The sequence below is a fragment of the Syngnathus typhle genome, linkage group LG16 (assembly GCF_033458585.1).
Source record: "Syngnathus typhle isolate RoL2023-S1 ecotype Sweden linkage group LG16, RoL_Styp_1.0, whole genome shotgun sequence".
Lineage (NCBI taxonomy): Eukaryota > Metazoa > Chordata > Actinopteri > Syngnathiformes > Syngnathidae > Syngnathus > Syngnathus typhle.
This window is the reverse complement of record NC_083753.1, coordinates 9,717,101-9,723,646: the sequence shown is the minus strand read 5'-3', so window position 1 is coordinate 9,723,646 and position 6,546 is coordinate 9,717,101. Positions and strand designations below refer to the sequence as shown.

General features: G+C 42.4%; 1 long non-coding RNA gene across 1 annotated transcript; it reads left to right on the top strand.

Annotated features, from left to right (window-relative positions):
- The first annotated feature begins 1,991 nt into the window (after window positions 1–1,991).
- On the top strand, window positions 1,992–4,506 carry LOC133168897 (uncharacterized). The gene is made up of 3 exons (XR_009718331.1): window positions 1,992–2,089; window positions 2,245–2,337; window positions 4,400–4,506. It is a non-coding gene; the product is annotated as an uncharacterized LOC133168897 (long non-coding RNA).
- The last annotated feature ends 2,040 nt before the right edge of the window (window positions 4,507–6,546 follow it).

Here is a 6,546-nt window from a genome sequence, read left to right as displayed (position 1 = left end):
CCCCACGCCTCCAACGCAAGACCCAACTGAATGGGCTTGGCTTGCAAAGTTCCAGAGCTCCGCAGAGTTTGCACAAAGCTTCAGGAATGCATTGAAATGCCACGTCATGCTGAGCTCATTATGGACCTTAATTAATACTAATGTAAATGAGCACACCTACTGACCCTTTCTCATGTTGAGAGGGAGTTACTGTAAGGCAAAGGCGCAATTTGCACAAGAATGGGGTTGAGGTTGAGATAAGGGCAAAGGCTTTCTGTATTTTGGAAGTCTTGATTAGATGATTACCTGCCAAACAACTTAAAGGCAATGTTTAAAAAATAATATCACATTTTTACTGATTTAAAAATGGCCCATCCAGTCTAAAAATGGCGTAAGTGGGAAGGCCCGAGGGTTCTGTTAGCCTCACATTGGCCCCTTGCTGTCTGGACGAAGCGAGCTGATTAGACAGATGGACATTAAGATAGGAAGGCTTTGATTAGATAAGAAAGAAAAGTGGACCAACACAGCTTAACTAACTAGAAGGACTGGTTGAGTGTTAGCATAATATTAACCAGACATGGAGTTTTTCCTCATTGCTACAAGAAATAATGAGGACAAAAATATTTGGATGTATTTTTTTTTTCCCCGCAGTGAAAAACTCAAACCAGTTGTCTTAACAACATAACAAACTAGCCGCTAGCTATTGAGTACATCATATTTTTCTATGTAGCATATAGATAACCTTAATTAGTTATCATCAGGAATATTATAGTATTTCTAATCTTATAGTACGTGCTAAGGCGAGTACGTCTATTCGCCGATTGCAAAGTATTTCTCGAGAAAAAAAAAAGGCATGCTGATATTTCTTTCGGTAATAAGAGGTGATTTATGAAAGTTTACAGCTGCGGTTCATCCTCCTCCATCCACATCAGCAAAGAGAAGAAAATTCTGGCGTCTGGTTTATTTTGGCTCGCCTTTTGGGACCCACTTAATGGATGTTCTAACTTAGCGTGCATGCTGCACTCTGTACACTTTCATATTGTTCTCATATGGAGCAACATCTTAAAAGTTGAAGCTTTGCACATTGTGTTTTTATTTGTGGATTAGAAAAATCATGTACTAGAATTAGGCATGGAATGGCCCCCCTTTGCTTTCTTCTTTCAACATCCTTGTTTCCTTCCTTTCAGCCATCCTTCCTATCTTTCAAACTTCCTTCTCTCCTTTCCTCCTTCTTGACTTATCCTCCCTTGATTCCTTGCTTATCACCATCAACCTCCCCCTTTGTTTTCATGTCCTTGTTTTCCTTCCTTCCTTTCTCCTTCCATGCCTCATCCCTTCCACCCTACTTCCCTCTTTGCTTCCTTCCTACTTTTTTCCCCCCTTCCGTAAAGAAGTTAATTAAAAAGTCTAATGTATGCAGGAAATGCACCCTACTTTTGGCACACTATGAATTATTATTATCTAGTGTTGGCTATGATGTAATCTAATTCTTTTTTGCCAGTTGAATCGTGGTATTTTTTCTCCTGTCAGTGTTTATTTAATTGCAAAGGCGCAGGGAGCTTTTACGCTTCAGCTGCTTCAAGGCTTTCTGTTTTGATATGAAAGTCGCTTTTGTACTGTGGAAGTTTTCATTTTTGCAAATCTTTCGTCTTGGTCGTGGTGCTTGTGTGTGGCACAGTGTTCCTCAGTTTTTTTCTTCAACCGTGTAATTGACAACAAGCTCTTTTTTTAAGGTTCAGGGAAAGTGAAAGGTGAGGAGGAGGAGGAGGAGGAGGTCTTTTTTTCTCAACACCGAAGAGCCTCATTTCTGTTTTTTTTAGGTTTCCAGTTTCACCCAACTAGTTTCCGTTGAGTTTTATTCATGACCTCCATCTGGAAATAATAAATGTTCATGAAAACAAGCCGTCAGCAATTTTAGGGAAGAGTTGCATGAGTGATGCTACGTCAACACTTCCAAATAAGGGCACGCTGGAAAATTTTGCGCTGACCGGAAATGCCGCCATTTCTCGCCGGAAGTTTACAAGCACAGGTAAACAATGATGCCCGATGACGCGTCAATAAACACACACCAATGAAGCAAGGAAGAGACCGCGACTGCTTTAGACCAATGGTGAGTAACATGAATTTAATACGTTTTATTGACGTGGAAAGTAACAAGAGGAAATGACCTTTCTTTTTTATTGCGTTGCCGTTTGAATTGAGTCATTCGTTGCAACTGGCAAAACGTTTTCACTGGAGGAAAAAACTTTTTATCTTCTATCATAGAAACCGATAAAACACAACTGTTACACAGGAATGGAAGGAGATGTGTCAGAACAAAAAAGGCTCAAGAGCAACGTCATCAGTACCCAGGAGCAGGTGAGCATCTCCCAAATCCTAATACAGTGATCCCTTGCTACTTCGCGTTTCGTTTATCGCGGCTTCACTACATCGCGGATTTTTTTCCCAAATTGAAAAAACATTTAAAAGTAAAAATAAAACTTCTAAATTAAGGAAGCATGTGTCTAACCTTTAGGACAATGTAGTATTGCTCCAAATGTTCGTTTACATTCCTTTAGAACTCCGTTTTTGCGTGTTAGCACGATCGCGAATTATCATCTTTCCGCTAACTCGTTAGCCTGTCCAGTACTTCTTGTTGGTGACCATACTTAGTGGATTTCACTCATCGCGGGTGTTTTTTGGAACCAATTATCCGCGATAAACGAGGGATCCAGTTCTATAGTTGAAGGCCTTACAGATGACCTATGCTTCCCCGATAATGAGGCAAATGGATGAATGGATCGACTTCATGTAGAAAAACACAAGGGCTAAATAAAATGACATTTTTTTCCAGTTGTGGAGGCAATCGATTCATGGAGGAAGATGATTGACTGAGCTGAGAAGCAAAGCCCCTAGCATCTCCTTTGCATGTCAAAATCATTGCAATGCATTTGTGCTCGGTCTACATTCTTTAATTCTACTTCCAAGTGAAATTAAAATATTAGTAGTGCAGCTGCAGGGAGAAATGATGCGTCAGGCAGGTCTTTGGCAAACGCTTTGACCCTGGCTCAGGTTAAAAATATGCAGTGAAAGCCGGCACAGTCCTCCGAGGAAAGAAGATCTGGCTTGTGTCGGAGGGACTCGCGACCATGTGAGCGGAGAGATAGAGCCGATATTCACTCACGTCGGGTCTCTCCGAACAATTCCGTGTCTGTCTGGAGGCAAGCCGGTCACACCTGAGAGCTTCTGAAGAGCAGCTAGACATTTAGCAGCTGTGTGTGGCTCCCTCGACCCTTTCAGTACAGACGCCTCTTAGTGCACGTGCAGGTCATTGTCTGTATATCTAACTAACTATTTGTCAGTCTGCCTGGAGCCGATGCAATCTCTTTTAAAGCTGTAATGGCTTCAGCAGGCCCTGAAGGAGGCAGCGAGCAGTGTGTGACGAGAGGTTTGTCTGTGTTAAGAGTAGGGAGGGGGGTGCGAGTGGTGTCGGATAATTTTTAAAAGCCCTCAAGTTAACCCGGGTGCAAAGGTTTATGCCTGCCACAAAAGCCACAGGTTCCTCTGAAAGGTGGAACAGCACAGTGTGGTATCTAGTGACAAAACTGAGAAAAATACAGTGAGTAAAGTAGAGCACGACTCATTACAGTTTGTGGATGTTTTGACACTCTTTGCCACTTTGGAGAAGAACAGAAACTGTGTTCTGAAGTCGGGATTAGTCGTCACCTGAGCTCTTAGCAACCGTGATGTCATTTTTAGTCAACTACACATGACAAAATGGCCGCCCCCTGGGAGAGATAAAAACATGCTTACTTAATTCATATATGAGAAATGCAATATTAATCAAAATGCTGTTTTTGCACTAGTGGGGCTGCAAAGAACAGAATTATACTCTTCCTGAAAATTGGCGCTGAATTCCAAACGATATGACTCTGAAGCCTTTCAAGTCTTGCTGTGGTTCCACTGCAATCATTCCATTTATACAGCTGCAGTCGCTTCACGGCATATTTGACTAAACAGAAAAAGAGTTGCCTAAAAATAGTCCAGTTATGTCTTTAGTCTTCACTGAGTGTCTGTGTTTGGATAAATTGGTCTTGCAGCCACACTGTGGTGTTAGCGCTAGACGTTCTGGTTGTGACATTCCCATATGTGCTGCTGCATAACATTCCCCATCACCCCCTCCCCTCCCTGTTTTGACGCTCATCAACAGTCCATCCATCAAACCCGACCGAGCTCGGGATTGTCTTTTTTCACCCCGCCCATGCCCCTCTGTCTTCCCTTCCAAGCAGGCCGAAACCCTCGCTATTAATTTAGGCCTTCACCGCTGCTGCTAAACGTTTCCATTTCATATATAATTCCAACCTTCCACGAGTGTCCTCCTCCTCCTCCTCCTCTTCCTCCCAGCCACTCTTCCCTAACTTTTTTCCCTTTCTCGCTGCAGCCCACAACTTCTGTGGAGCATCTGGAGTTTCCCCCCCTCTTTCAACTGGCTGGGACCTGAGGGCAGGGCCTGTTGAGGATCAAGAGTGTGTGCGTGCGTTTGTGCGGGTAGGTCTACCACTGCTGTTCAAATCAAAGTGCCTTTTGTTGCATGCTCTGGAATCCCCTCCGTCACACCTCGGCCCTTTCTCAGTTGAGGGGGGGTGGTAGGGGAACTCTTGCTCCCCAGCCAGAGGGGAACTTCCTCCTCCTCCACACTTAATCTACTAGAAATACATCCTGTGAACCCCCCTCCAAGTTACAGAATTACACAGAAAATGGATTCAGGATTTTGCGGCGTCTTCAAAAAGCATAAAGTTGAGTCATTCTCTGTCCAACGAACCATATGTGGTTACTGGGATGGGTGTTTAAAATGAGGAGAGAAATTTAATTATTGTCCCTTTTCCATTGCGATGGCTTTTACTAAGCTTGCCATGACTCGAATGTTTCTCTTCTCACAAAACCAAAGACTATTTTTAGCATTGAGATTTTTACCATACTTTATATGGCTAGAAAAAAAAATGTTTCACAGACGTCTGTGATGCAAGTGTAAAAATAAATTAAGCGTTGATTCTATGCGTTAGCTTATCCAGCTAATTCGGTATCCAAATTGGATGGCCGGATAGGGAATAGTAAAAGTCCCCAAAGACAAATTGTCTTTTAATACTCCTCAATAATTCTCTGTGTAAAATGTAAAAAGTACTTTAACGAGTGTCCCGTAAAGGTTCATTGCATCCTACAAGCGCTCCAGTTTATTAAAAGCGGTCAGCAAAACGTCGACGTGCATAGTTGCAATTTAACATCGACTTAAGTGCTGTGGCCCGAATGTCCGGAATGTGCTAGAAATTAACTCAGTGGCTCGCTACAATTGTAAAAGCAGCAATTGTTTGTGTACTCTGTGTCTGTGTTTGGGAACAATGAAGTGAAGCATCACAGCCCCTCCCCTCCCGACCTCCCACCCCGCTACTACCACAAGTCCCCAATTAGGGTTCTGCCCACAACGTCATAAAACAGTTAGCGGATTCATTCAGAGGCTGTTGGATTTAACACTATTAAGAGTTCATTAGTTGCTGCGTTCATTGCCGTGAGGTCATTAACAAAGACTCATTAATGGGCTCCGTTTCATTTGGATGAATTGCGTACCCTTTGGCTAACGCCTGTAAAAGCGCGATAGGTATTTTGTTTTATTTTACGCCCAGCCCATTTCAGCTCTTAGATGTGGCGTTTGATGTCCAATAAACTCAGAGTGCAGGTTTGAACTTTTAGATGCAGCTCATATAGGAATAGATTAACAGTCTTATACGGAGGCTTCTGGTTCATTTGCACTCTTGATACTAAGGCAATAAATGTAAAGGTTCTTATACTGTTGAGAAAAAAAAAAAAAGCATTATAATCTGCATTTGTTCAACTCTTTTGGCGGAACAGAGGAGAGCATTTTCAGCCGCTTAGTCACAATCTCATTTTTACACTTAATTTTTACTTAATTTCACGCTTGTTGCCTTTAGCTGACCTGCTTTCTTACCAACATGTGAAAATCTCTATGTTGTGTGATTTAACAACAACAACAACAACAGCGGAACATCCAAGGGCAAAAATAATTCGTTCCGGGTCCGCTTTAGAGTTGTTTGGATTTTCCAAAACATGTTTTTCCCATAGAAGGTACTGCTATTAGAATAACTCTGTCCAGACTGCGTGAGCACTTTATTTATTGAGAAAACCCCCCCCCCCCCCTACCAGGCCTCACTTCTTAAAGCCACTTATCTAACACAACCCATATTGTATTTTATAAACATATGTTTACATTTTCTGTGTGTTTAAATATGTCTAGTTTTTATATTTTTATGCTGGCAGTTTTTGTTCGAACATGTTTACAATAGCGTCAAAAAGTAAGTTCAAATGTGTTAACTGAACCACGGGATATTATCCGAACCAAAGTAATGCATTTGGGGCAGACTGTCTATTTGCCTTGGCAAAAGAGGTCGAAAGGTCCTGACAGGGTGAAGGTTGGGGTTATGTTTGGAAAGGCCCTCCAGCTCTTCTGCAAACAATTGCAGCAGATCAAACAGAGCCAGGGTGTTGTGCGACAACCAGACTTGGTACTGAGGGGAG